Source organism: Oncorhynchus keta, chromosome 22 (genome assembly GCF_023373465.1).
Source record: "Oncorhynchus keta strain PuntledgeMale-10-30-2019 chromosome 22, Oket_V2, whole genome shotgun sequence".
NCBI lineage: Eukaryota > Metazoa > Chordata > Actinopteri > Salmoniformes > Salmonidae > Oncorhynchus > Oncorhynchus keta.
Genome location: NC_068442.1, coordinates 39,711,606 through 39,739,411, shown reverse-complemented (window position 1 = coordinate 39,739,411; position 27,806 = coordinate 39,711,606).

Below are 27,806 nucleotides of genomic sequence, written 5' to 3'. Positions count from 1 at the left end.
AGGACGGCTCACCTCTCACAGTTCTGGGCGACTTTAACCTCCCCACGTCTACCTTTGACTCATTCCTCTCTGCCTCCTTCTTTCCACTCCTCTCCTCTTTTGACCTCACCCTCTCACCTTCCCCCCCTACTCACAAGGCAGGCAATACGCTCGACCTCATCTTTACTAGATGCTGTTCTTCCACTAACCTCATTGCAACTCCCCTCCAAGTCTCCGACCACTACCTTGTATCCTTTTCCCTCTCGCTCTCATCCAACACTTCCCACACTACTACGGTACCGGCGTCGAGAGCTACAGACAAATAATCTTCGAGAGCCTTACGTTCGGGAGCCGACAGAGAGTATAGTCTACCCCGGGGGGGAGTGGTTCCCGGAAGGAGATCAATACTACAATCATACGACCGGTGCGGGGGAAGAGAGGTGGCCCTGGACCGACTGAACACCGTGCGCAGATCGTGATATTCCTCCTGCACCCCCGTCAAATCACCAGGCTCCTCCTGTGAAGAAGAGACAGAGGAAACAGGAGGGATAGCAGACATTTTTCACATGACAAGAGACGTTCCAGGAGAGGATAGAATTACTAGACCAATTAATAGAAGGATTATGACAAACTAGCCAGGGATGGCCCAAAACAACAGGTGTAAAAGGTGAACGAAAAATTAGAAAAGAAATGGTCTCGCTATGATTACCAGAGACAGTGAGGGTTAAAGGTAGCGTTTCACGCTGAATCCTGGGGAGAGAACTACCATCCAAAGCGAACAAGGCCCTGGGCTCCCTTAACTGTCTGAGAGGAATGTCATGTTCCCGAGCCCAGGTCTCGTCCATAAAACAGCCCTCCGCCCCAGAGTCTATCAAGGCACTGCAGGAAGCAGACGAACCGGTCCAGCGTCGATGGACCGTCAAGGTAGTGCAGGATCTTGAAGGAGAGACCAGAGTAGTAGCGCTCACCAGTAGCCCTCCGCTTACTGATGAGCTCTGGCTTTTACTGGACATGAAGTGACAAAATGACCAGCGGAACCGCAATAGAGACAGAGGCGGTTGGTGATTCTCCGTTCCCTCTCCTTAGCCGAGATGCGGATACCCCCCAGCTGCAGCTTCTCCAGCTGCATAGGCTCAGCACCCGAGCCGGCGGAGGAAGATGGTAGTGATGCGGAGAGGGGGGCAACGGAAAATGCAAGCTCCTTTCCACGAGCTCGGCGACGAAGATCTACCCGTCGCTCTATGCGAATAGCGAGTGCAATCAAGGAATCCACGCTGGAAGGAACCTCCCGGGAGAGAATCTCATCCTTTACCTCTGCGCGGAGACCCTCCAGAAAACGAGCGAGCAAAGCCGGCTCGTTCCAATCACTGGAGGCGGCAAGAGTGCGAAACTCAATAGAGTAATCTGTTATGGACCGATTACCTTGACATAGGGAAGACAGGACCCTGGAAGCTTCCTCCCCAAAAACAGAACGATCAAAAACCCGTATCATCTCCTCCTTAAAGTCCTGATACTGGTTAGTACACTCAGCCCTCGCCTCCCAGATTGCCGTGCCCCACTCACGAGCCCGTCCAGTAAGGAGAGATATGACGTAGGCGATACGAGCTGTGCTCCTGGAGTACGTGTTGGGCTGGAGAGAAAACACAATATCACACTGGGTGATGAACGAGCGGCATTCAGTGGGCTCCCCAGAGTAACACGGCGGGCTATTGATTCTGGGCTCCGGAGATTCGGAAGCTCTGGAAGTGGCCGGTGGATCGAGGCGGAGATGGTGAATCTGTTTAGTGAGGTCGGAGACTTGGGCGGCCAGGGACTCAACGGCATGTCGAGCAACAGACAATTCCTGCTCGTGTCTGCCTAGCATCGCTCCCTGGATCTCGACGGCCGAGTGGAGAGGATCCGAAGTCGCTGGGTCCATTCTTGGTCAGATTCTTCTGTTATGCACGTGAGTGAGGACCCAAAAGCGGTTTAACAGATACAGAGTCTTTTAATGTCAAATCACAGGGAAGACATAGATCCTCTTCAGATGTATAAAAATGGCAAAATAGACAACCTGCAGAGAGGGCGACAAAAGAATAATAAAGTCCCTGTGAATATGACAGAAGAGTCCCCTTCTTGCAGCAGAGGGCAGTAGCTGGGTTAGAGTCCCCTTCTAGCAGCCGAGGATAATAGCTGGGTGAGCGGCGACAGACTGCTGGTCTCTCTGGGTAGGCGCGGGTCATAGAGGACAGAGGTACCTGATCACATGTAGCATCAGAAGAACAGGTAGATTCCGACAGGACGGGACAAGGGTGAAGCAAACAAGACGATAGTTTGGTTCTGGCATGAGAAACTCAAACGAGAATCTGACAAAGACAGAAGCAGGAACAGAGAGAGAAATAGGGACCTAATCAGAAGGGAAAAAGGGAACAGGTGGGAAAAGGGTGAACGGGGTAGTTAGAGAAGATGAGGGACAGCTGGGGGAAGGAAAGGAAGAGAAGGTAACCTAATACGACCAGCAGAGGGAGACTGAGTGAAGAGAAAGAACAGGAACAAGACATAATATGACAATACATGACACATGTAGGCTAGCGTAACGTTAAATCAATGAGCCTCCACACAGTCAGTCAGTGCGAGAACGTGATCATTGCACCCAAGATTTAGCTACAACTGGCTAGGCAGTTGGTAGCCTAAATCCTGCCTGATGTTTCTAAAACAAGGTTGGGCGATTGTGTAAAAGCCTACATCGCCCGATGGGGCTACCCATGCATTTCCATGGAAATATGTTTATTTGGAAAGTAATAAATATATAGATATTTTTTAAAGCATTCATGATTTATGTAAATGTAATACATTAACTATTACTCTTGTTAAAAATATGAAATTCTATTACATTTGGTGAAGAGCACATTATGGCTTGTTTAGGACTCGAAACTCAAAGTTATAGACTTGAGACTTGACGGTTTTGACTTGGGACTTGAGTTCTAAGACTTGAGACTTACTTGTGACTAGTAAAACAATGACTTGGTCCCACCTCTGGCAACTATTCGTTGTTGAGACTGTTATAACGCCACCAAGATAGAAAAGTAAGTTACAAAAATACAGTTTCATGTTATATAAATTAGATATTAAAACTTTTTGTAGTGGGTGTTAACTGTTTGGCTAATTATCTTCCGTATATATGCACACCTATATATTTCTCAGCTAACGTTAACTGTAGCTCAATAAATCCAATTCTGCATGTCAGAAAAATAGCTAATTTAGCTAGCTAATCATTCAGGACCACACATCGGAGAGAACTATTTGTTTACTCAAAGACCTAGAAAATGGATGTGCATGGATGAATCACATTTGTATGAATTAATGTACTCTCTACAGTACTGCATTGTTACACCTCAAGAGCTGGAACCAGGTGTTGGAACCAAAATTACTTTACAATCATTTTGAACAGAACCATTACCAGGTGGACATTGGAATTTGTTTCTGAGTGACATTGAGGACAAAGCAATGTTCACCCAACTCGCGGGCCGAATTTGGCACAAGGGTGGCTTTGTTTGGCCCCCCAAAGTTGAGGCAATTTAAAATATATCTTTTTTGTTGTACTGGACTGGAAAAACACCAGGAAATCAGCTCCAAGAGATTTTTATTTAAGAATCTATTCATGTATTCCTATGCATAATAGACACCTGACCGTACACAAATGTAAACAAGGATTAAATTATTATTTTCAAATATTTATTTTGGCTTCCTCCAGACAATTTACAGTCTACGAATTATTTGTATCCGGTGAAAAACTTCAGTTTTCGCTGTGCTATGGTTTTTGGTTTGTTAACTTCAACATTTATTTTTCTAAGCTGTCTCGCATTCTATACATGGTGCATTTCTTTATAATGTTTTCTACACTGCTCAAAAAAATAAAGGGAACACTTAAACAACACAATGTAACTCCAAGTCAATCACACGCAGAAGGTTCTCCACGGCGTCTCCAGACTCTGTCACGTCTGTCACATGTGCTCAGTGTGAACCTGCTTTCATCTGTGAAGAGCACAGGGCGCCAGTGGCGAATTTGCCAATCTTGGTGTTCTCTGGCAAATGCCAAACATCCTGCACGGTGTTGGTCTTTAAGCACAACCCTCACCTGTGGACGTCGGGCCCTCATACCACCCTCATGGAGTCTGTTTCTAACCGTTTGAGCAGACACATGCACATTTCTGGCCTGCTGGAGGTCATTTTGCAGGGCTCTGGCAGTGCTCCTCCTGCTCCTCCTTGCACAAAGGGGGAGGTAGCGGTCCTGCTGCTGGGTTGTTGCCCTCCTACGGCCTCCTCCACATCTCCTGATGTACTGGCCTGTCTCCTGGTAGCGCCTCCATGCTCTGGACACTACGCTGACAGACACAACAAACCTTGCCACAGCTCGCATTGATGTGCCATCCTGGATGAGCTGCACTAACTGAGCCACTTGTGTGGGTTGTAGACTCTGTCTCATGCTACCACTAGAGTGAAAGCACCGCCAGCATTCAAAAGTGACCAAAACATCAGCCAGGAAGCATAGGAACTGAGAAGTGGTCTGTGGTCCCCACCTGCAGAACCACTCCTTTATTGGGGGTGTCTTGCTAATTGCCTATAATTTCCACCTGTTGTCTATTCCATTTGAACAACAGCATGTGAAATGTATTGTCAAACAGTGTTGCTTCCAAAGTGGACAGTTTGATTTCACAGAAGTGTAATTGACTTGGAGTTACATTGTGTTGTTTAAGTGTTCCCTTTATTTTTTTGAGCAGTGTATAATACATATTGGATGTTCTTATAGGCACTTTAGTATTGCCAGTGTAACAGTATATTATCCAAGATGGCGTAGCAGTGAAGACGTATTTTGTTCGTCCTCTTGTGTACTTTTGTATTTTCTTTATTTTTTTGAGCAGTGTATAATACATATTGGATGTTCTTATAGGCACTTTAGTATTGCCAGTGTAACAGTATATTATCCAAGATGGCGTAGCAGTGAAGACGTATTTTGTTCGTCCTCTTGTGTACTTTTGTATTTTTGAATATATATTTCAATTTTATTTTCAATCTCTTTTAGATTTTTAATTCGATTATACCTTCCGGTAACCTGCCTCAGCCACTGTGATACGGAATCCCTATTATTTAAAATTTTAGAATACATTCAAGAACGTCCAGAAGCTAACCAGCTAATTAGCTACAAGCTATTTAGTCATTGTTAGCCACTGCTAGCGGCCTTTACCTTCGGCACAGATACCAGCCCTGTTTTTAGCCTGGATAATACTCGCCAGTCTACCAGTATCGGACTGTCTCCCCACAACAACGCCGGATTCCTGACGTAATCCCTGGACCACTACTTCTGATCTTCACAGCTAGCTCGCAGCTAGTTAGCTCACAGCTAGCTTGCACTCACCGTGGCACCCAGTACCGAAGCTATCCCTGAGGCCCACCTCCCGGCTTACTCAGCTGTTCACCCGAACCCCACTCATGCACGGCTAGAGCCATGTACTCCACCGGATCCTTGCTGTAAACTCTGGACCTTGGCACCGGATCACCGCTGCTACCGATTGGCTATATTGGCTAACGCCACTGCCACGAAGCTAGCACCAGTTAACCGTGACTAGTCTGCCGACGAATACTCCATCCGCTGTGCCTTCAACCGGCCTCCATCGGAGCAGACGCTCCTACTAGCCCCGGACTACTAACTTTAAACGCGTGTCACCCGCGTGCAAGCGTAGTGGCGGCTTCCCTGTTCCATCTACTGCTGCCTTCTGGACACTATGATCACTTGGCTACATAGCTGATGCCTTGGACTGTCCATTAATCACGGTACTCCATTCTGTTTATCTATTTTTTATCTGTCGGCCCCAGCCGCGAACTCGACCCTCTCTGCCTAGTCATCGCCATTTTACCTGCTGTTGTTGTGTTAGCTGATTAGCTGTTGTTGTCTCACCTGTTGTTTTAGCTAGCTCACCCAATCAACACCTGCGATTACTTTATGCCTCGCTGTATGTCTCTCTCAAATATCAATATGCCTTGTATACTGTTGTTCAGGTTAGTTATCATTGTTTTAGTTTACAATGGAGCCCCTAGTTCCACTCTACATACCTCTGATACCTCCTTTGTCCCACCTCCCACACATGCGGTGACCTCACCCATTACAACCAGCATGTCCAGAGTTACAACCTCTCTTATCATCACCCAGTTTTGATCGCCTTTAGCCGCAACCTCATCCTACTCCTCCTCTGTTCCGTGGGTGATGTGGAGGTAAACCCAGGCCCTGCATGTCCCCAGGCACCCTCATTTGATGACTTCTGTGATCGAAAAAGCCTGGGTTTCATCATGTCAACATCAGGAGCCTCCTCCCCAAGTTGGTTTTACTCACTGCTTTAGCACACTCTGCCAACCCTAATGTCCTTGCCGTGTCTGAATCCTGGTTTAGGAAGGCCACCAAAAATTCTGAGATTTCCATACCCAACTATAACATTTTCCGTCAAGATAGAACTGCCAAAGGGGGAGGAGTTGCAGTCTATTGCAGAGATAGCCTGAAAAGTAATGTCATACTTTTCAGGTCCATACCCAAACAGTTCGAACTTCTAATTTAAAAAATAATAATAATCTCTTCAGAAACAAGTCTCTCACTGTTGCCACCTGCTACTGACCCCCCTCAGCTCCCAGCTGTGCCCTGGATACCATTTGTGAATTGATCGCCCCCAATCTAGCTTCAGAGTTTGTTCTATTAGGTGACCTAAACTGGGATATGCTTAAAGCCCCGGCAGTCCTACAATCTAAGCTAGATGCCCTCAATCTAAAAAAAATCATCAAGTAACCCACCAGGTACAACTCTAAATATGTAAACATGGGCACCCTCTTGGACATTATCCTGACCAACTGGCCCTCCATATACACCTCCAATGTCTTCAATCAGGATCTCAGCGATCACTGCCTCATTGCCTGTATCCGCTATGGGTCCGCGGTCAAACGACCACCCTTCATCACTGTCAAACGCTCCCTAAAAACACTTCTGCAAGCAGCCCTTTCTAATCGACCTGGCCCGGGTATCCTGGAAGGATATTGACCTCATCCCGTCAGTTGAGGATGCCTGGTCATTCTTTAAAAGTAACTTCCTCACCATCTTAGATAAGCATGCTCCGTTCAAAAAATGCAGAACTAAGAACAGATATAGCCCTTGGTTCACTCCAGACCTGACTGCCCTCGACCAGCACAAAAACATCCTGTGGCGGACTGTAATAGCAGCGAATAGTCCCTGCGATATGGAACTGTTCAGGGAAGTCAGGAACCAATACACACAGTCAGTCAGGAAAGCAAAAGCCAGCTTTTTCAAGAAGACATTTGCATCCTGTAGCACAAACTCCAAAAGGTTCTGGGACACTGTAAAGTCCATGGAGAACAAGAGCACCTCCTCCCAGCTGCCCAATGCGCTGAGGCTAGGTAACACGGTCACCACCGATAAATCCATGATAATCGAAAACTTCAACAAGCATTTCTCAACGGCTGGCCATGCCTTCCTCCTGGCTCCTGGCACAATTAAACTGTCGCGCCAACCCAGAGCTCCTCCCCTGAAAAAGCTGTCTTTATTTCCTCCTTCCTTACTGCTGTTGCGCTCTTAAAGTGGCTGTAATGAATTTCCTCCTCTTCTTCCGAAGAGGAGAGGCGAAACGGATCAGAGGACCAATACGCGGCGTGGTAATTGTCCATGGTTCTTTTTAATACGTTAAGGTACACATGAACAACTCACTACAAAAAAACAAGAAATGTGAAAACTCAAAACAGTCCTATCTGGTGCAAAGACAGAGACAGGAACAATCACCCACAAACACACAGTGAATCCCAGGCTACCTAAGTATGATTCTCAATCAGAGACAACCAATGACACCTGCCTCTGATTGAGAACCATACTAGGCCGAAACATAGAAATTCCCAAAACCTAGAAAAACAAACATAGACTGCCCACCCAACTCACGCCCTGACCATACTAACTAAATACAAAACACAGGAAATAAAGGTCAGAACGTGACAGTACCCCCAAAGGTGCGGACTCCGGCCGCAAAACCTTGACCTATAGGGGAGGGTCTGGGTGGCGTCTGTCCGCGGTGGCGGTTCTGGCGCGGGACGCGGACCCCACTTCACCATTGTCTTAGTCCGCCTTATTGTCCGCCTCCATGGCTTTCTCACCATGGCAACCCCTCTCAATGACCCCACTGGACAGAGGGGCAGAAGCTCTGGACAGAGGGGCAGGGGCTCTGGCGCCTCTGGGCTGAGGGGCTCTGGCGCCTCTGGGCTGAGGGGCTCTGGCGCCTCTGGGCTGAGGGGCTCTGGCGCCTCTGGGCTGAGGGGCTCCGGCAGCGGCGCCGGACAGGCGGGACGCTCCGGCAGCGGCGCCGGACAGGCGGGACGCTCCGGCAGCGGCGCCGGACAGGCGGGAGCACCTGCAGGGAGGAGACAGAGAGACAGCCTGGTGCGTGGAGCTGCCACAGGAGGCAGCGGCGCCGGACAGGCGGGACGCTCCGGCAGCGGCGCCGGACAGGCGGGAGGCTCCGGCAGCGGCGCCGGACAGGCGGGAGGCTCCGGCAGCGGCGCCGGACAGGCGGGAGGCTCCGGCAGCGGCGCCGGACAGGCGGGACGCTCCGGCAGCGGCGCCGGACAGGCGGGAGCACCTGCAGGGAGGAGACTGAGAGACAGCCTGGTGCGTGGGGCTGCCACAGGAACCACCAGGCTGGGGAGACCTTCAGGAGGCTTGGTGTTAGGAGGAGCCTGAAAGACCGGGCTGTGGGGGAGCACTGAAGCTCTGGTGCGCAACCTTGGCACCACTTCCCCAGGCTGGACAACTACTCTAGCCCGGACCCTCCAGAGTGCAGGCACAGGTTGAACCGGGCTGTGGGTAAGCACGGGAGATCTAGTGCTTACTACACGCACCTCTCCCCTAGGCTCCACTCCCACAGTTGCCCGGCACGAGCAGAGCGCAGGCAGAGGACGCACTGCACCCTCCCAGCGCCCCGGAGACACAGCACACAGAGCCGGCGCAGGATAACCTGGACCAAGACTGCGTACCGGCGACCAGACCCGCTGAGCAGGCACCATACGCCCTGGCTCAATGCCCACACTCGCATGGCACTTTCGGGGGGCTGCCCTATAGCGCACCGGGCTATGGACACGCACTGGCGACACCGTGCGCTTAACCGCATAACACGGTAACACGGTGCCTGACCAGTAATGCGCTGCTTATCATAAGCACGAGGAGTGAGCTCAGGTCTGCTACCTGGCTTAGTACCACACCTCGTGTGCCCCCCCCCAAAAACAATTTGGGGCTGCCTCTCGTACCTGTCGCACTGCCGTGCTGGCTCCTCATATTGCCGCCGCTCAGCTTTCGCTGCCTCCAGCTCTGCTTTGGGGCGGCGATTTTCCCCAGCCCGTGCCCAGGGTCCCTCTCCGTTCAGTATCTCCTCCCATGTCCAGGAGTCCTGTGATGCTGGCCTCTGTTGTTGATGCTGCTGCTGCTGTCGTCGCTGTCCTTTACCACACCGCTTGGTCCGATTTTGGTGGGTGATTCTGTAATGAATTTCCACCTCTTCTTCCGAAGAGGAGAGGCGAAACGGATCAGAGTATGCGGCGTGGTAATTGTCCATGGTTCTTTTTAATACGTTAAGGTACACATGAACAACTCACTACAAAAAATCAAGAAATGTGAAAACTCAAAACAGTCCTATCTGGTGCAAAGACAGAGACAGGAACAATCACCCACAAACACACAGTGAATCCCAGGCTACCTAAGTATGATTCTCAATCAGAGACAACCAATGACACCTGCCTCTGATTGAGAACCATACTAGGCCGAAACATAGAAATTCCCAAAACCTAGAAAAACAAACATAGACTGCCCACCCAACTCACGCCCTGACCATACTAACTAAATACAAAACACAGGAAATAAAGGTCAGAACGTGACAGTGGCAACGCACGGTGAACGCTCCATGCAGGATTTCGCTACAGTATTGCCTCGGAGGACAGTGTCTTCCAGAAAAGTATCATATGACTGAAATGCATTTTTTGACAAAAATGGTCAATAATCAGGATAAAACACTCTTCAAAGTGCTCCTCGCACACAGCGCAACCCCCTTTCTTCAGGTCCTCAAAGAACTTCTGCAGACTGATGTTTCTCAGACTGCAGACACCTCTTCAATCAAAACTGATACTCCTCTGAGACACCAGCTTAACCATTGCCTGATTAGCAAAAGTCCCAATAACGGAGAACATATTATAGAATAAAAAGACCCACACTTTATCCTGCCCTATGAAACATTACAACAAAGACCCAAACTTTATCCTATGAATGATTCAGTTGCTGCCCTCTTAAACCTTATAGATGTGTTAAAGCTCTGCTCGAATGCTACACATGAGGCTCTACACTCAAATGAAATGTATTTTTCACCATTATCCTATTGAGGGGTGCAAGCACAATGTGATCAAATGCTCTACTATCATGGTTCTGATAGGTTCTATATTTTTCACCATGTTAACAGGCATTTAATAAACGTACAACCTTTAGAGTTGTGTCCATTTCCTGAAGATGCATATCATTATAGTAGACTATATTTTGTGGTATTCTTACTTAATCTGATCATAGGGCAACAGAACATAAGTAGTTGCCTATAATATGTTTTACAGACATCTACAATAATTTAAGAGGTACTTAATGGTGTTCCTCAACTCAATAAAATACTTTGGAAAGACCCAGTGTCACAAATGGCTTCTATTGATTGTGCAGCATACCCTGGGATGGCCCTGGATGTAATATGGCTGGGCACATTAGTTTACCAATGTTAGCTAGCCATGCTGCCTCATGCTAGTTGTGTTAAACCCAGCGATAGATTTGTTTCATTACTGGTAGCTAGCATGTTTTATCAGTGAACATTGCTTTGGTGATTGATTCAATGGGTAGTCATGGATACAGCACTCTACTGATTATACAACCAAAGACGTGTGCCTCACCATGCAATAATTACTCCAAATGCACCTTTATTATTTATTACATACCTTTCAACGTCTGTTGGAAACTGGAAAAGGGATTTTCCTCCCTTCCATTTTACAGTAAACAAGGTATTTATTGATGACATGTTTCTTATCGGGGGAAAAAGTTGATTCACAGAAGAGGTACTAGTAGTGGGAAAACATGCAAAGAAATCAATTTCTAGATTTTTAAGTCCAGTACGTTGGGGTGAATTAGCTAGCCAGCTACCGCCAAGAAGAGGATGGAGACCATTTGTGCCTTAATAATATGCATTATGTTCATTAGGAAAACACCCACTATCTAGTGCACTCATCCTACACAAAGTAATCTCTAAACAATTAGGTAAGTCAAGTCTACTGAACTTTGTGCACTCTGTTATAGATTCTAGTTTTGGAAACAGAAAACTGTATGGAAATCAAATGTTTGAGAAAATTAGCCAAATGTCAGCCAAAATCCATCTAGCTCAATCTTCTCCCACGGCCGGCAAACGGGCTTCCTATCACTGTCATATTTGGTAGTGAGAGGAAACGCAAACCGGATGTCTCACATTTATACATATCCCTCTCATCTATCTTTGGCTGTGCCACTTGGGAGATGCTAACCGTACTATTTGTGACGTGAATTGAATATATCCTTATGGATCATAGAGTGAATATAGTTAGTATACCAAACGTTTTCGGATGCGGTACTAAATTCGCCAAAACATGAGGTATACACGCAGAGGACACTATTTTTGTACTTTAGGGCCCATAATGCAATTCTTCAGGAAATTGCCGTGGCTTCACCGCAGTCGAAGTACAACGAGAGCGAATACAAATTCATTGCTTTAACCAATGACAAATGTTAAGAAAATGTTGAGCAATGTAATAAAGTAATTATAAAGTAATTACTTTTCAAATAAGTTACCTTACACGTTATATTGGTTTACAATGTTAGCTACGCTGTCCTTACGAACCACATAGCTTATCAGTACAGCAGCGTTAGGTACCGGTATGTTGTTAGCTAGCACCTAACGTTAGTTAATATAACTATAGGCTAACTAACTACCCAACGTTTATTTACTTGATTATTCCCGTCACTCTTAGATTCGCTGAATGGTATAGTCGTTGGGCGTTCCCAATGGACATTGCGGGGCTTTCGTAAGTTCGCTCTGGCTATCTACTCCGATTTCAGAACACTCGTCTGAGTGTACCAGAGCGCAGAATAATGAATTTACGAGCTCTCAACACCCGTTGAATATGGCTGGTGTCGGTAAATGTCGGCAAAAATAGCGCAATTAAATTGTTGCCAGCAGCACAGTTAGTCACCTACGCTCTGGATAACAAACTGCCGAACCAGCTCTGATAGGACGGCTAAAGTAGTAGCTAGCTAACGTTAGCGTTGGTGCTTGACTCCTGTTGTAACTTGGTCAGGACGCTCAAATCAACCCTACTACTCCGCCCGAACGTAGTGTGCGCTCCAAACGTGAAACGCTCTGCATTTACAAACCAACAATGCTCTGAATTTACGAGCGCATTCTTGCAGTACAGATTGAATTTAACACACCCGAAGTCGTAAAATATATCCAGTAAATGTGTTATGCTAACAAGAGGTTGCATAGCAACTGCATCAACTTCCGGTAGACATTCTAAGCGCTTGTACGCTCAAATGAATTTGAAAACTGAAAGCATGCTATTCGTTTACAGTATAACGTTACTAAAATGAATAGTATGTCGTATATACTTGTTAAATATGTAGTATACAGTATTGTAATGAAACAGCAGGGAGCAGGTCTCGACCCCAAGGTCTGGCGCGCTATCGACTGTGCTGCAAAAGCATGCTCGTGCTGCAGAGTCGATTTCCGCGCTTATAAACCCAGGGTAATTACAGTATGTTTGTCTGGGTAATCGAACACAGTTTAGGACTCCCATTTACAACCGGAAGTGACTTTTCGTAGGTTTGGAGAGCATGTGTCACCCTAAGTGGTGTGTTGATGAATATCTACCAGAGAGGGAGACCAAATCAAGACGCTGGACAGAGTGGAATCAAGTATAGCAAAAAGGCAGTTTATTTAGTCAAAATATATCTTGTCCTGCAGTTTTAGCGTGCACAGACCTAATCATATGGGGCGGCAGGGTAGCCTAGTGGTTAGAGCGTTGGACTAGTAACTGAAAGGTTGCAATTTCGAATCCCCGAGCTGACAAGGTACAAATCTGTCGTTCTGCCCCTGAACAGGCAGTTAACCCATTGTTCCTAGGCCGTCATTGAAAATAAGAATTTGTTCTTAACTGACTTGCCTAGTAAAATAAAGATAAAAATATGGCTCGGAAGGAGTCAGCTGAAAAGGGTCCCTAAACAGATTTTGTACATAGAATGACGTAGGTTGATTCTTGTAGTTCTGTCTTCTGACTGGTTGGTGAAGGTTGGAGGCGGGTCCTGACCGAGCCTGTGCAGGAGCCTCATTGGTGCCCCGTGAAGTCGTCCGATCCTGGCTCCTGCCCAGTTGAAGAGGGGGTGGAGTGTGTGTTTGTGTGCTTATGCAAGAAGGTATTTGTGTGTCAGGGGATCGTGAGATAAGGGGAACTGAGAGGGGCAGTTTATGGCTGGGTGTGTTGTGCAAGCTTTAATCCTATGGTCAAAAACAGGCTCTTAAAGCAGCCTATATGTGCTTGATATATGAGCTATGTGTATGAATATATGTATATATGACAGAATCTCTTGTTCTAAACGTAGCCATGTCCAAATACATTTCAGTTATATCTTCAGACAGCTATGAACAGCGCATACGCCGCTAGCAAGGTAGCCAGCTTTTAAACGTTTGCAAGTTAGCTAGCTACCTTTCTCTGGATTTCCCACACGTTGATGAAGTTTTTCCCGAGTTGGGCTCCGAGGATGTACTCTCCATTCAAAACTGTGAGGGACCTCGAAGAAGTATTACCACCTCGATAGGCCAAGAGATTTGTACCAGAATGGAGTTCAAGAACGGCACAGTTCCATAGCTGTCCAGCCGAATCGGCACATAAAACTATTTAGGCGCTGACATCTTGGAAGAGAGCGCGTGTTGTTTTCACTGGTTGGATTGAAAGTGAAGATTATGTACTGCGCATGCGTTCATTATGTACTAAATCGAAGCTATGGATTTTGGGTTGTCGGCCAAAAGTTGGTAAAGTTATTACTCAGAGTTTATAAACCCAGAGGAGCAACATATTGAGACTTCCGGGAACTCGTGAGAAACAGACTAAGCAGACCAGATATAATATACTAGCCTAAACAATATATACTGACAAAAGCACAAATCACAGCATACTACAGGTCGCGGAGGGACCTACATTTTTAGGGGTGGAGAATGACTGTGAATGTCAGTTCTGTTGACTTTTTAAAAATGTCATTCTTCTCAAAAATATAATTTCTCCCTCCAGAAATGAGCCCTATAAAATATTTGACAATATTATCAGATCGGTATGCTATTTAGCAATAAGCCTTAGGTATCATCATGTATCACCAGTTTACGTGATGCAGCCAAGTGGCTATAAATAAGTAGGCTGAGGGTTGCCCCTTTGGCTAATCATTAGCTAGATCATAAACTCAAGTCTAAACATGGCTAGTTAGCAACATATTGATGACTTGAAAGTCCCCTGAAAAAACATTGCACTGGCACTTAGGCAATCAAGGACCATGTACTGTGAATATAATGTAGGACTACCTTTGTTACATTTAGCCCCAGTCTTACCTATGCATCCAACGCCTTTAGAAAGCCCTAACACGCATTAACCATTCCGCTGCTAAAAACTGATTCTAAAATTGTGCATTTGACAAATGTGTTGGATTTAAGTGTAGACTGGTACTAGAAAGCTCCAGGATCCTCCTCTTTTAACAGTGGCCATCAAAACTGCTCTCAAAGGTGTTTTCCTGCAACTGCATTAAGAACATTGTACAATGACTGGGCATGTATATTTCTCTCCATGTGAGGTACAGTTGGAGGAAATTATAGTTGAAATGATTAATAATGTATACATTTCAATTAGAACCATTTATTCTAATTCTATTATGTATGGGCTCTTGGTTAAGCTGTTACTGAAAATGTAAGCAAAATGAATTAATTGTCTGTACCTCTCGGGCAGTTTAAGGGAGAGATAGGAGGACGTTTCTTTTCTGACAGATAAGAATGGTCCTTGACATACCATTTGTGGAGGAGAAGATATCTTTTAGACAGATTGGAATGTCTGGTTTATGAGGGGAGTAGAAAACATCTCCAGACCTAAAAACACTGGGCTATTGTGAGAATCGGAGAGAGTGTGGGAAACTGATGATGTCATTTTCAGTTTATAACCTGTGGAAATATGTGTATGTGGTTAGTACTCTCTTGAAATAAACGCTGTTACCTTTGGCTTTTAAGACTGGCCGTCTAAATGTAGAAAAGCTGGAATCCATTATAAAACAGATACATAAGGAATGTGGTAATAATGTGAAAAACCAGAATAAACAGGGGTTATACACAGCCGGAGTTTGGCTTTCGGAAGCAAAAAAAGAGAATGGGACGCGCCGAAAAAGAGGTTAAATCTAACAAGGTTCGAGAGGCACTACCCACCGCTCCCGCAGATGGAGAAGTTAACCAATTGGGTGGGCGTGAGGGTAACAAATGATATCTTCCTCGATTATACCAACAATGCTGGAGATAATCCAGTCGACGAAATAGTGATTATAAGAATACGGCTGCTGGAGCAACCTGTGAAATTACCACCCAAGTATGTGGATCCCGCTGAAGCCGAGAGAGGTATAATGCAGTTAGAGAAGGGAATAAAGTCGAGAAAAATAGATAAGGTGAGTCAAAAGAAAAATACAAGATGTTTTAATTGTAACAAAATTGGACATTTCGCCCGGGAGTGTAACAAATCAAATCAAATGTATTTATATAGCCCTTCGTACATCAGCTGATATCTCAAAGTGCTGTACAGAAACCCAGCCTAAAACCCCAAACAGCAAGCAATGCAGGTGTAGAAGCACGCAAACACTCCCCGCAAAAGTCGTCAACAGGTTGTAATTTAACTGAGGGGAAGTCAGAGACGACAATCGAGTAAAGAAAGAGAAGGTTCAGATACAAAGGGAGCGAGATTAACGAGAATTCTAACCGAGGGAAAACTTTGGGCGTTTAAATTTGGGCTATTTTCTGTTGTCTAGATGTCGGAGTAACAAATACAGATAACTGTAAAAATGGGTATATTTGCAGAGAGTCTCAGTCAATTCCATTGCGCTAGTAGGATAGTGGTGAGCACAGCAGTCTCACCAACGACAATCCACGGTTCGGTTCCCAGCCGAGGCGGTTAACTAAAACTGATATTAGAGTGAAATTGACCTATTTGCATGTTTTGCCTGAAAAATACGGCCGCCAGTGTTTGTAAAAGATATGAAATGAATGTTTATTATGTGTTCTAGATAGAATTGAAAAAAGAAGTCATTCAAAATAATGGCGAGACAATTTCGATGTAAAACGCTATTTTGCCCAAAATGATCTGGTGGAATAATGTATTGAGATGGGAGTCGTATTTAAATAAATGTATCATAGAAGAGAAAGTCACCTAAAAGTTAAATGTAGGGGATTACGGAGACATACGATACAATTTCGGGCTATCCGGACGTTATAGCTATTTATGCATCGACTGACATATGATAAATTTAGCCCAAAACGTGGTACGTTTAAATGTTAGAGTATGGGTAGTTGAGAAGTTAGGTTGGTTATGCTTTGATGATTAGAATTTAAAACTGAACGCAATCTGAATAGGAAAAAATGTGTGCATTATAGCTTAGAGTTACTTTTCAAAAGCGGCCAGAAGTTCCAGATACATTTCATTTAAAAAAGGAGAAGTATCGGAAAGATGCCACAGCTTGCAACGGAAGTGCCGCCAGGCACTAAATGGGCTATATAGTGCAACGCTTGGACTATAAAATATGTAAGAATAGTTTAATCGTAAAAAGTTGTGATTGTTTTTCCGAGTATTGATTTTTGGTTAGGTAACGCCTGGGAATTCGAACTAGAAGTTAAAGTATCCTAAAAAACTATCTATTTTCTCTGTTTTTCTTTACGGGGAAAAATAATGACTTATCTTAAAGGGACAGTGCACGTCAATCACAGTGGTTTGAGTGTCTGACAGTGGGAAAAATATTGTGGAACGACAATTTGAAGATAGACTGAATAAGTTACATGAAACATCAAGAGATTTAAAACAAACGATGTGAAGGGATCATCAGAATTATTGGGTGTCGTTGTAGGAGTAAAAATTTGGGTTAAGGGGATTTCCCTGTTCCCAGAGACAAGGTATTTTAAAGGTGTTCACTCACTAATGCGAGTATGAGTTTTTAATTAGACAAGTGAATAACGTATTGGGAATAGAGTTGTAATTAAAATACTAAGTCAAAGACGAGACAGTTACTAAGAGCAAAATGGATTCTAAATGATAACAAAGAGACAATTACGATTTATGCCCATCGAAAGGTTTTTTATAAAATTAGCGAATTTAGAGATGTTGGTTGGGGTGGTAAATTATAACTCAGGATATGAACAGATGTGATAAATTAGGTTTGGTTAATCGAACAAGAATTATTTACAATTAATTTGAAGTCGCTACGAATTGGCAGGTTGAGCGCTTGATGATGACGTCACTAGCGAGGCACTTTTGTCGCCAGGGACTGGGGATAACGGAGCAAATCGTATGTCTGTTAGTGTGTGTATCGATGTTTCGAGTAACTTTTCAGAAGTTGATATAAATTACAAAATACATTTTTAACAGTAATTTGAGAGTTGCCAGGATAGTCAGGAAAGATGCTAAAAACTAGCAGCTGATACACTAGGAGGGCATCATAAGATTTGTGGCGTTTATTTGGATTGGATTAGGCTATGGGAGAGGGAGACTGGATGTCTGAATCGTAAAACATCGTGATAATGGATTCCGAATGGTTGTCGATTCCAGGTTTGATTGTTTATGTGACACCAGTGAATTTGAGCACTGTTTTCATTGTGTGGAACCATGTTAGGGTATTTAAAGTTGAAAAGCAACCTCTATAGAAAAACATAACGGCATATGTTTCGGGAAATTAGCTAGGTTGAATTTGGTTATTCAAGCTTTTCCCCTGATACGTAGACATCCGTAACAGGGGCAAGTGGGGTTTTTCTTGAGGAACTAACAGATGTAAACATGAGTCTGAGTAAGTTTGCCATCTGAAGCATTATAGTAGTGAGTTTCCGTATAGTTTGTTTTTGCTGGTAAAAGTGTTTTGTTGATTTGTTTACTGGTTATGGTCAATTTTAGGGTTTGATTTAACTTAGTTGAACATTGTGTTCTGGCGTGTTTAGGTAGAATTCTTTGTTCCGGGACGGATGGGAGTTACCCAAAATAAGTAAATTAAAGGAGCCATGAGAGAATGGGAATGCATATTTATTAAATATCGGGGATTAAATTACGGATTCCTTACACTGAGAAATGTACGACATTTGCGGCAGAGGGAAAAAGTAATGCATTGGATAATAATGTTATCAGGTTAATTGTTTCTAAGGGTAACATGTTCATTTGAGTAAACATATACATTGACGGTGTTTAAAACTTATGATTAATGATTTTAGTTAAAGGGGAATCATCATTAGGTTTCGTTTATAGTTCACTTTTGAGTTTCTGAATCGGAATTAGCATAGCGAATGCTAGTTAGAAGTGTTGTGTTCTTCTGGGAAAATGGATGTTTAAAGGGTCTCAATTTTAGATGTTTCCTGGGATTATAACCTGGGGGAGAGAGCAGCCATAAACGACCAAATTGAAAAAGGTCTGCAAATATATACACATAAAACAATTGTTAGAACTATTTGTTTTAGTGCAAAGGTATTTTAAAGAGGCACGCTCACATATGGAACCTTATGAGTTTTTATTTTATGGGTTTTAATTACACAGGTGACTATTTCTATTGTAAGGATAAAGTGTTCTTTATGTCTAATATGGTATGACCTTTTGACCTTATCGTGACTGTCCTCTGAGGTCTGATCAGCCTCGGGGGAGAGTCATTTGTATAATGAATGTGGTCATATTGAGTTACTAGTTTTAAGGTAAATTCATTACAAATGAAGTAGTTTTGGTTGAGGGGTTAGAATTACTGTTTGAACCGCAAATGAGAAAGTGGTTCAGGATTCTGTTTTTACAACATTAGCTGTAAAGTTGTTGAATGGGCTATTAGTGATTTGGTATTGTAACAGAGAGAAAGTCATATTTATCATTGAGAATAAATAGGGGAAGATAACATATTTTGAGCAAACAGGGCAGGGAATAAATTGAGATATTTTTGTTTGGTTTTAACACCTGTGTACAGGAGTGCCAAAAGACGGGTGACATTACCTGTGTAATGGGGGAGGGTGTCCGTATGGGGATTACATGATAACCAACTTGGGACAGTTCTGGGAATGGAGAAGAGGGTATCCTTATAGCATAGGGGATCCCACAAAGGTGGATAGGTTTTCCATGATATGGGGGAAACCTGGGAGCACTGTTGAACTTTGTAAAGGTGATGAAATCTTACTAACCATCAAAACTATTAAGCTCTCTGATGCAGGCACTTACACCCTCGGACTACAAAGGACCGGGACAGACACGATGGGTGTGTTTTCTATTAAGGTACTGCCAAAACCAGAGGTCCCAGACGAACCAGGGCCAGACACACTCCTCTACCACCCCTGGACCGAACCTGCCACCACTGTGTTAAAAATCCCATTCAGGTAATTAATGTTAGACTATTCAGCTATTGATCAATTAGGCACTGAGACTGGTTTTGATTTGATGGTAGGGACAATTTGTGGCTGTCTTATATGAGGTATACAGCAAAAACCCTGAAAAGAAAGGACTGCATGAGTTACATGAAACATTGGTCATGCTAGACCTGTTCTGGCTACACCCATTTACCATAGGAGAAGGAGAGGGGTGGTTGTGTATTCTGAGAGGTTTTTACCAGGTTCAGCCAAATTCAACTCTGTTCCTCTTTGAGCCTTGTGTTTCCTACAGTACCTCCTCATCGGGCCCCTTGGGGTGTTAAGGCATATGGGGGCAATTACAGTTGCATCACGGGTACAGGTAATGGCATTGATTATGGGAGATTGCCTGAAGCTGATTGCAGTAGTAACATAACCATTAATTCCACTTGGCCAGTTACAGGCCTAAACAAAACTAGTGATCTGTCTGATGAGTGGTGGATTTGTGGACCAAAAGAGTGCTGAGACCCATTCTTAGAGGAGACTGGCAAGGTACGTGTGCTCTGACCAGTTTGGTAATTCCACTGACCATTGATGTTACTGCTGAACAGCTGTTGGGTTCTGTATCCAGGGGACCTGAAAACATTCCATCCCATGGGAGACATAGACGTAGTGCTCCATGGACAGAGGATGTAGTTGACGTACACACTAACCTGTTGGGGGTGCCAGTGGGGGTTCCTCATGAGTTTCAGGCCCTGGGTAGGAATGATGGACTCTGGCACTTACTACCTATTATGGGTCCAGCCATAGTGGATGCTAGACAGACTGCATGGATTAATTATATCCACTATAATCAACAGCGTTTTGTGAATTACTCCCGTGATGCACTCACTGGTATGTCTGAACAGCTTGAGGCCACATCTAGGGTTGCCAGACAGAATAGACTTGCTTTGGATATGCTTCTTGCCAGTCAGGGGGGCATCTGCAAGATGTTCGATGAACAATGTTGCACGTATATTCCTAATAACAACAGTCCAGATGGTAGTATATCTAAGGCCCTTAATGGGCTTGATGCACTATCTGCTGAGATGAGGACCATGGCAGGGGTGGAGGAGTCTGGACTGTTCTCTTGGTTGGGAGCCTGGTTTGGTAAGTACACTGGTATGGTGGTTACTGGATTTCTGACCCTAATTCTTGTATTTTTGTTATTGATGTGTTGTGCTGCTTGCATCATACCGTGTTTTAAGAAGTCTGTTACAGATGTGGTAAAGGCTTCAGGCATGATGCCTTTGCTTGATGCTCCAGTTGGAGATGCTGATACTGAAGCATGCTTTCAGGGGAGGATGAGACTGACTGAGTATGACCCATGTATGTTTGTTCTCCCTGTTGTGAAGGGTGGCACGGTGCCCACCTGGTGCAGGATAGGAGTAGCTGAGAGGACCAGATGGTTTATAATAATGCTTTGCTCTGCTTTACTCTGTTTTCCATGACCAAAGTTTTATTCCACACTTTGCAACACATATTCTAAAAATCAATGATTTTAGATAAAGCCAAACAGTGAGACATTTAGTTCAAATTTGGAAACACGAGAAACAGAGCTACAGACAGATAGGGGAAAAGGCAGACAGAAGAGCCCTCCCCCGCACTGCAGAGACCTTGAAGGTTGGAGAGCAGAGAGAAGTTTTAGAAAGGGAGCCAGGACGAGCAAAGATAACAGTTACTGAGTGGAGACAAAAGCGAGAATTGGACATGTGGAAAATGAAAGGGGCGCTCCTAAATGATAATGTCAGAACAGAAGGATAATATACTAAATCTTACCTAAGTCATTGTTTAAGAATAAGGCAAGGTTGTTACCTGGGCAGAGCCAGGTAACAAAGGGGGATGGGTAAATTGTGTTCTAGAATAGGATGTGACCTACGGGATAATTAACTGATAAAAAAAAATTGCTAATAAATGAGAAACTGTTTGTTAACCAAACCTGTATGCCCAAGATTTTATGCACTACAGGTGAAGTCACTCAATCCAGTCCCATAGGCCTGTTGGGGGGACCATACCAAAGACTCCTGGTGACAGCTAGCTGAAAGAGCTACCCGGATTCATATCGCACTGCGGGAGGGTAAGGCACAAATTGCACTATCGAACAATAACAGAGTTCGAGAGGAGAACTGGAATGAAACAGAATTCTGGGGGCCATCTCTCGAATGAAAAATACCTTACCTGTCCTTTCCTCACTGTTGTTGTTCATAGAAGTGAAGATGTGTCTGGCTCTTGCTAAGGGATGTGTTCTAGGGGAGAGGGTGGGGCTTCACATGGAAGCTGTTCGTCTGAGCTGTCTTATCGTGGGTGACATGTTCCTGATACAGCACGTCCTACTCGAGTATGCGGAGAGTGGTAATTTGACCCATGGTTTAGACGGTGAGGATTTTGTTCCAAAATAGAAGAGATACCGGTGCAGGTTCCCATATTGATCGTGGACACAGGTCATAGCTCACAGGGAGAGAGGGCTATATGAATCCACTCACCCAGTATGGAAGAAGGTAGAGTAGAGTGGCATAAAGAGACGCTTAACCCTTTAAATAGAAATGAAGGAGGATCAAGGGTTGTGGTAGGGAGATGACCAGGTCTTGGTCGACACCCTAGTACGGTTCTGGGTAGAGGAGTTTGGGTCGGTATGGTAAAGCTGTTCATGAAAGCAGGAATGCCATATAATGACGGTTGTATTGATTTGCACTATTTATATCCCCAGGTTCCCCTTAAATCAAGACTTCCTCCCTTTACAGTGACAGGAGGAGAATATTACTGTCTGGCCCGGTACGGTACACATGGGAAATACGTGGGGGAAGTTAGTACTTGCAATAGGACAGAGAATATGACCACTGACGAGGCCATGTCTGATTTGACAGGCTGGTTGAACTCTGGGGATTTCAATAAGGGAAGATGGGCCAGTGCTGACATCTAGTGGTTGTGTGGGGTCATGTGCGTTGGGGATGTCTTTTACACTCATTCAGACACCAGGACATGAAGTTATCTAAACGGGAAAACAGAAGCACTCCATCTGGGTCATTTGATGACAAGGTATACATTGATAACATTGGGGTTCCAGGGGAGGTGCCAGATGAGTCAAAGCAAGAAATCAGATCCTAGCAGGATTAGAGTTAAGCATTTCCGGGGCTCTACTCTCACAAGAACGTGGACTGGATTAATTATATTTATGATAATCAACAGCGCTTTAGCAGGTATACCAGAGGTGTTATTAAAGATTTTGTAGAACAGACTGAAGCAACCAGCTGGAAGGCCTGACAGAATAGAATTGCATTAGATATGTTAATGGCTGAAAAGGGAGAAGTAGGCGGGATAATCAGGACCATGTTTGTGCTTACATCCCAAATAACACAGCTCCGGACGAATCAGTGCCCGAAGCCTCAGCTGGTTTGACCACCCTGGCTCACGGGTTGGCAGAAACTCTGGGGAGGATACTTCTCTGAACTAAATTGGGTTGATAGTGTGTATGGAAAAATGCTGTGTTATGGGCTACATTCACCTGTGTGACTGTTTCAGTTTTATGCGGCTGTTGTCTAATTCCCTGTGTGCGAGGCCTTGTTTCCAGGACTCTGGAGAGATCAATGACACAACAGATGGTGCGTTATGGGCCGATTCCACTTTCTGACCCGTGGAGGACTGAAGGCATGTCTCAGTTGGTAGAGCATGGCGCTTGTAACGCCAGGGTAGTGGGTTCGATTCCCGGGACCACCCATACGTAGAATGTATGCACACATGACTGTAAGTCGCTTTGGATAAAAGCGTCTGCTAAATGGCATATATTATATTATTATTATATTATATTACAGAGGAAGTGGACGAATCTGGATCTGTCATTTGTGGGGAATTTATGTTTGATGAGACTAGTGTTGAGATGAAGGGGAATTAGATTGTAATTTGTTTCAATGATTAAACTGTTTTCTTAATGAAGATTGTAACGGAAATCCTGAAAGAAGAGTTATGATTCTGATGTAGGTTTAAAAACAGTTGGAGTTAAGGTTAAGGTTAGATTTGATTAATGATGTGTGAAGAATCTGATAAACCTTTATAATAAGGTTAATTATAAGCCTATTCATATGATAAATCTGATAAACCTCTATAAAAAGGTTAGTTAAGTTCATTTATACTTTTATTTTTTATGTTTAAATAAAACTAGATGTAGATTTGAATGTATAATATTTCATCAAAGGGAGGATTGTTGGAGGAAATTATAGTTGAAATGATTAATAATGTATACACTACTTCATGCATAATTAATGAACTTACAACTCATTAATGAATTAGAATGAGTGAGAATCTGGTTTTGGCTACAAAACATACGGGAATTTAGAAATTCCACTATCAGGTACTTGCAATTTCAATGCGACTCGACAGGAATATTATTTTCTTGCATATATGCGACAGGCTGAACAATTACTTAGGTCAACTATGTGGTTGTCTGATTTTGTTGTTGCTTACTCATGTTGTTGGCTGTGGAAAATTAAATGTGGACAACTATTAGATCATTCAAATAACCAAAGGTACAGAGTCTCAGCTCCGCCTGGTGCCGGTTCTCGACCCCGGAGGGACCCGGTCCAATTCAACACACGGGCCTAGCTCAACAGTATGTAAGCAATGTGTGAGTTAGCTATTCTCTGCTTCAGATGACAAGGGTTGGGATGGACAACTGGTGGCCCGCAATGTGGCCCCCCTTTACTCAGTACTTTGTAGGAGAAAGTTTAGCAGTGATTACAGCCTCAAGTGTTGGCGCCCCCCGCCCCCCGGGTTGTGCCGTGGCGGAGATCTTTGTGGGCTATACTCGGCCTTGTCTCAGGATGGTAAGTTGGTTGTTGAAGATATCCCTCGAGTGGTGTGGTGGCTGTGCTTTGGCATAGTGGGTGGGGTTATATCCTTCCTGTTTGGCCCTGTCCGGGGGTGTCCTCAGATGGGGCCACAGTGTCTCCTGACCCCTCCTGTCTCAGCCTCCAGTATTTATGCTGCAGTAGTTTATGTGTCGGGGGGCTAGGGTCAATTTGTTATATCTGGAGTACTTCTCCTGTCCTATTCGGTGTCCTGTGTGAATTTATGTGTGCTCTCTAATTCTCTCTTTCTTTCTCTCTCTCTTGGAAGACCTGAGCCCTAGGACCATGCCTCAGGACTACCTGACATGATGACTCCTGGCTGTCCCCAGTCCACCTGGCCGTGCTGCTGCTCCAGTTTCAACTGTTCTGCCTTATTATTATTGGACCATGCTGGTCATTTATGAACATTTGAACATCTTGGCCATGTTCTGTTATAATCTCCACCCGGCACAGCCAGAAGAGGACTGGCCACCCCACATAGCCTGGTTCCTCTCTAGGTTTCTTCCTAGGTTTTGGCCTTTCTAGAGAGTTTTTCCTAGCCACCGTGCTTCTACACCTGCATTGCTTGCTGTTTGGGGTTTTAGGCTGGGTTTCTGTACAGCACTTTGAGATATCAGTTGATGTACGAAGGGCTATATAAATACATTTGATTTGAAGTGTTCTTGGGTATGACGCTACAAGCTTGGCACACCTGTATTTGGGCAGTTTCTCCCATTCTTCTCTGCAGATCCTTTCATGCTCTGTCAGGTTGGATGGGGAGCATCGCTGCACAGCTATTTTCAGATCTCTCCAGAGATGTTTGACCAGGTTCAAGTCCGGGCTCTGGCTAGGCCACTCAAGGACATTCAGAGACTTGTCCCGAAGCCACTCCTGCGTTGACTTGGCTGTGTGCTTAGGGTCGCTGTCCTGTTGGAAGTTGACCCTTTGCCGCCAGTCTGAGGTCCTGAGCGCTCTGGGGCAGGTTTTCATCAGGAATCTCTGTTCAGCTTTTCCTTGATCCTGACTAGTGTCCCCGTCCCTGCTGCTGAAAAACATCCTCACAGCATGTTGCTGCCACCACCATGCTTCACGTAGGAATGGTGCCAGGTTTCCTCCAGACGTTACACTTGAGCATTCAGGCAAAAGAGTTCAGTCTTGGTTTCATCAGAACAGAGAATCCTGTTTCTCATGGTCTGAGACTCCTTTAGGTGCCTTTTGGCAAACTCCAAGTGGGCTGTCATGTGCCTTTTACTGAGTAGTGGCTTCTGTCTGGCCACTGTACCATAAAGGCCTGATTGGTGGAGTGCAGCAGATATGGTTGTCTTTCTACAGAAGGTTCTCCCATCTACACAGAGGATCTCTGGAGCTCTGTCAGAGTGACCATTGGGTTCTTGGTCACCTCCCTGACCAAGCCCTTCTCCCCTGATTGCTCAGTTTGGCCGGGCGGCTAGCTCTTGGAAGAGTCTTGGTGGTTCCAAACTTCTTCCAATTTAGGAATGATGGAGACCACTGTGTTATTGGGGACCTTCAATGCTGAATACATGTTTTGCTACCCTTCCCCAGATCTGTGCCTCGACACAATCCTGTCTCGGAGCTCAAAGGACAATTCCTTCAACCTCATGGCTTGGTTCTTGCTCTGACGTGCTGTCAACTGTGTGACCTTATATAGACAGGTGTATGCCTTTCCAAATGATGTCCAATCAATTGAATTTACCACAGGTGGAATCCAATCAAGTTGTAGAAACATCTCAAGGATGATTAATGAAAACAGGATGCACCTGAGCTCAATTTCGAGTCTCGTAGCAAATGGTCTAACTTAGCAAAATGTGGAAAATGCATTTCTTGTACACATAACTAGTTATAAAGTGACAGATAATAAGCAGTAGCCTATGTGATGAGTCAAAAACGTTAGTACAACAAGGTTCAATGCAGATACTCTGGGTAGCTAAATAGATAGTGGTCAGTTGAAATAGTTGACTACTAGACAGAAGACAAGTGGACATATCAACACTTTATTTTCCTTGAAAACCAAGCACCCCTACTACACTCAGGTATGGTCACTGTGAACTTTGAATCCTGTTACCATTACATGTCAGTATGAAAGAATCATAGACTCAGGACTCAAGGCTGTAATCACTGTCAAAGGTGAGACTTTTGGTCCCAAGTCTAGGACCAAAAGGCTCCTCAACAGCTTCTACCCCCAAGCCATTAGACTGCTGAACAATTCATAAAAATCACAACCGAGCAATTTACATTGACCCCCCTCCGCTCTTGTACACTGCTGCTACTCGCTGTTTGTTTGTTACCTATGCAAGGTCACTTCGCCCCCACCTACATGAACAAATTACCTCAACTAGCCTCTGCACACTGACTCGGTACCGGTGCCCCTGTATATAGCCTCGTTATTGTTTTTCTTATTGTGTTACTTTTATTCTTATTTATTTTTTTGCTTACTTGATAAATATTTTTCTTCTTCTTGAACTGCACTGTTGGTTAAGGGCTTGTAAGTAAGCATTTCACTGTAAAGTCTACACTTGTTGTATTTGGTGCATGTGGCAAATAAAGTTTGATTTGATCATATAAAATTAAGTGGAATTACACTTTGTCCCTAGGCTTAACATCAGTGATGATTTCAACTGTCATCTGAGCCCCTTCACTTTCTGCAACAGGCCTTAGGAAACCCACTATGATATCTTCTGTATCATGTTGTGCATCTTTATCTAGCTCACCGTTACTTAAGGAAGCATTGTCTTAGTTTGGTTCTGATAAAATGGAAGTGTCTTCATTTTGCTCACATAAGATGGAATTACTATCCGCATTGTATGTCCTGGGGAGCCTCTTTCTTTTGGGTGGTGGCAATTGAGAGACGCACATCTCTTGTTTTCTTGCATTGCCAAAACAGCTGAGCATTCTTTCAGAGCAAGATTCCTGTCAGTGGAGAAAAATAGATGGCACATAGTCTGGATGTAGATGGTCATTTATGTGGAACCCTGAAATAAATTAAGTAAACTTCAGTTTTGATAGTTGTAACTATTAGCTAGCTAAACAAATCCTCAGAAAAAGCCAAGGCAATGGAGCTATGTTAGCCAATTTAATATCTTATACTTAGCTGCCATTTCAATAAAATCTACCTAAAACATGACATAAAAACAAACCCAACTTGGCATTTGTAGCTAATGACAGAGTGACATTAACTATTAAGATGTTTTTTTCACAGACGTGTGTGGAGATGCCGGGTCCCACAGTTTCCCTCGGTCAT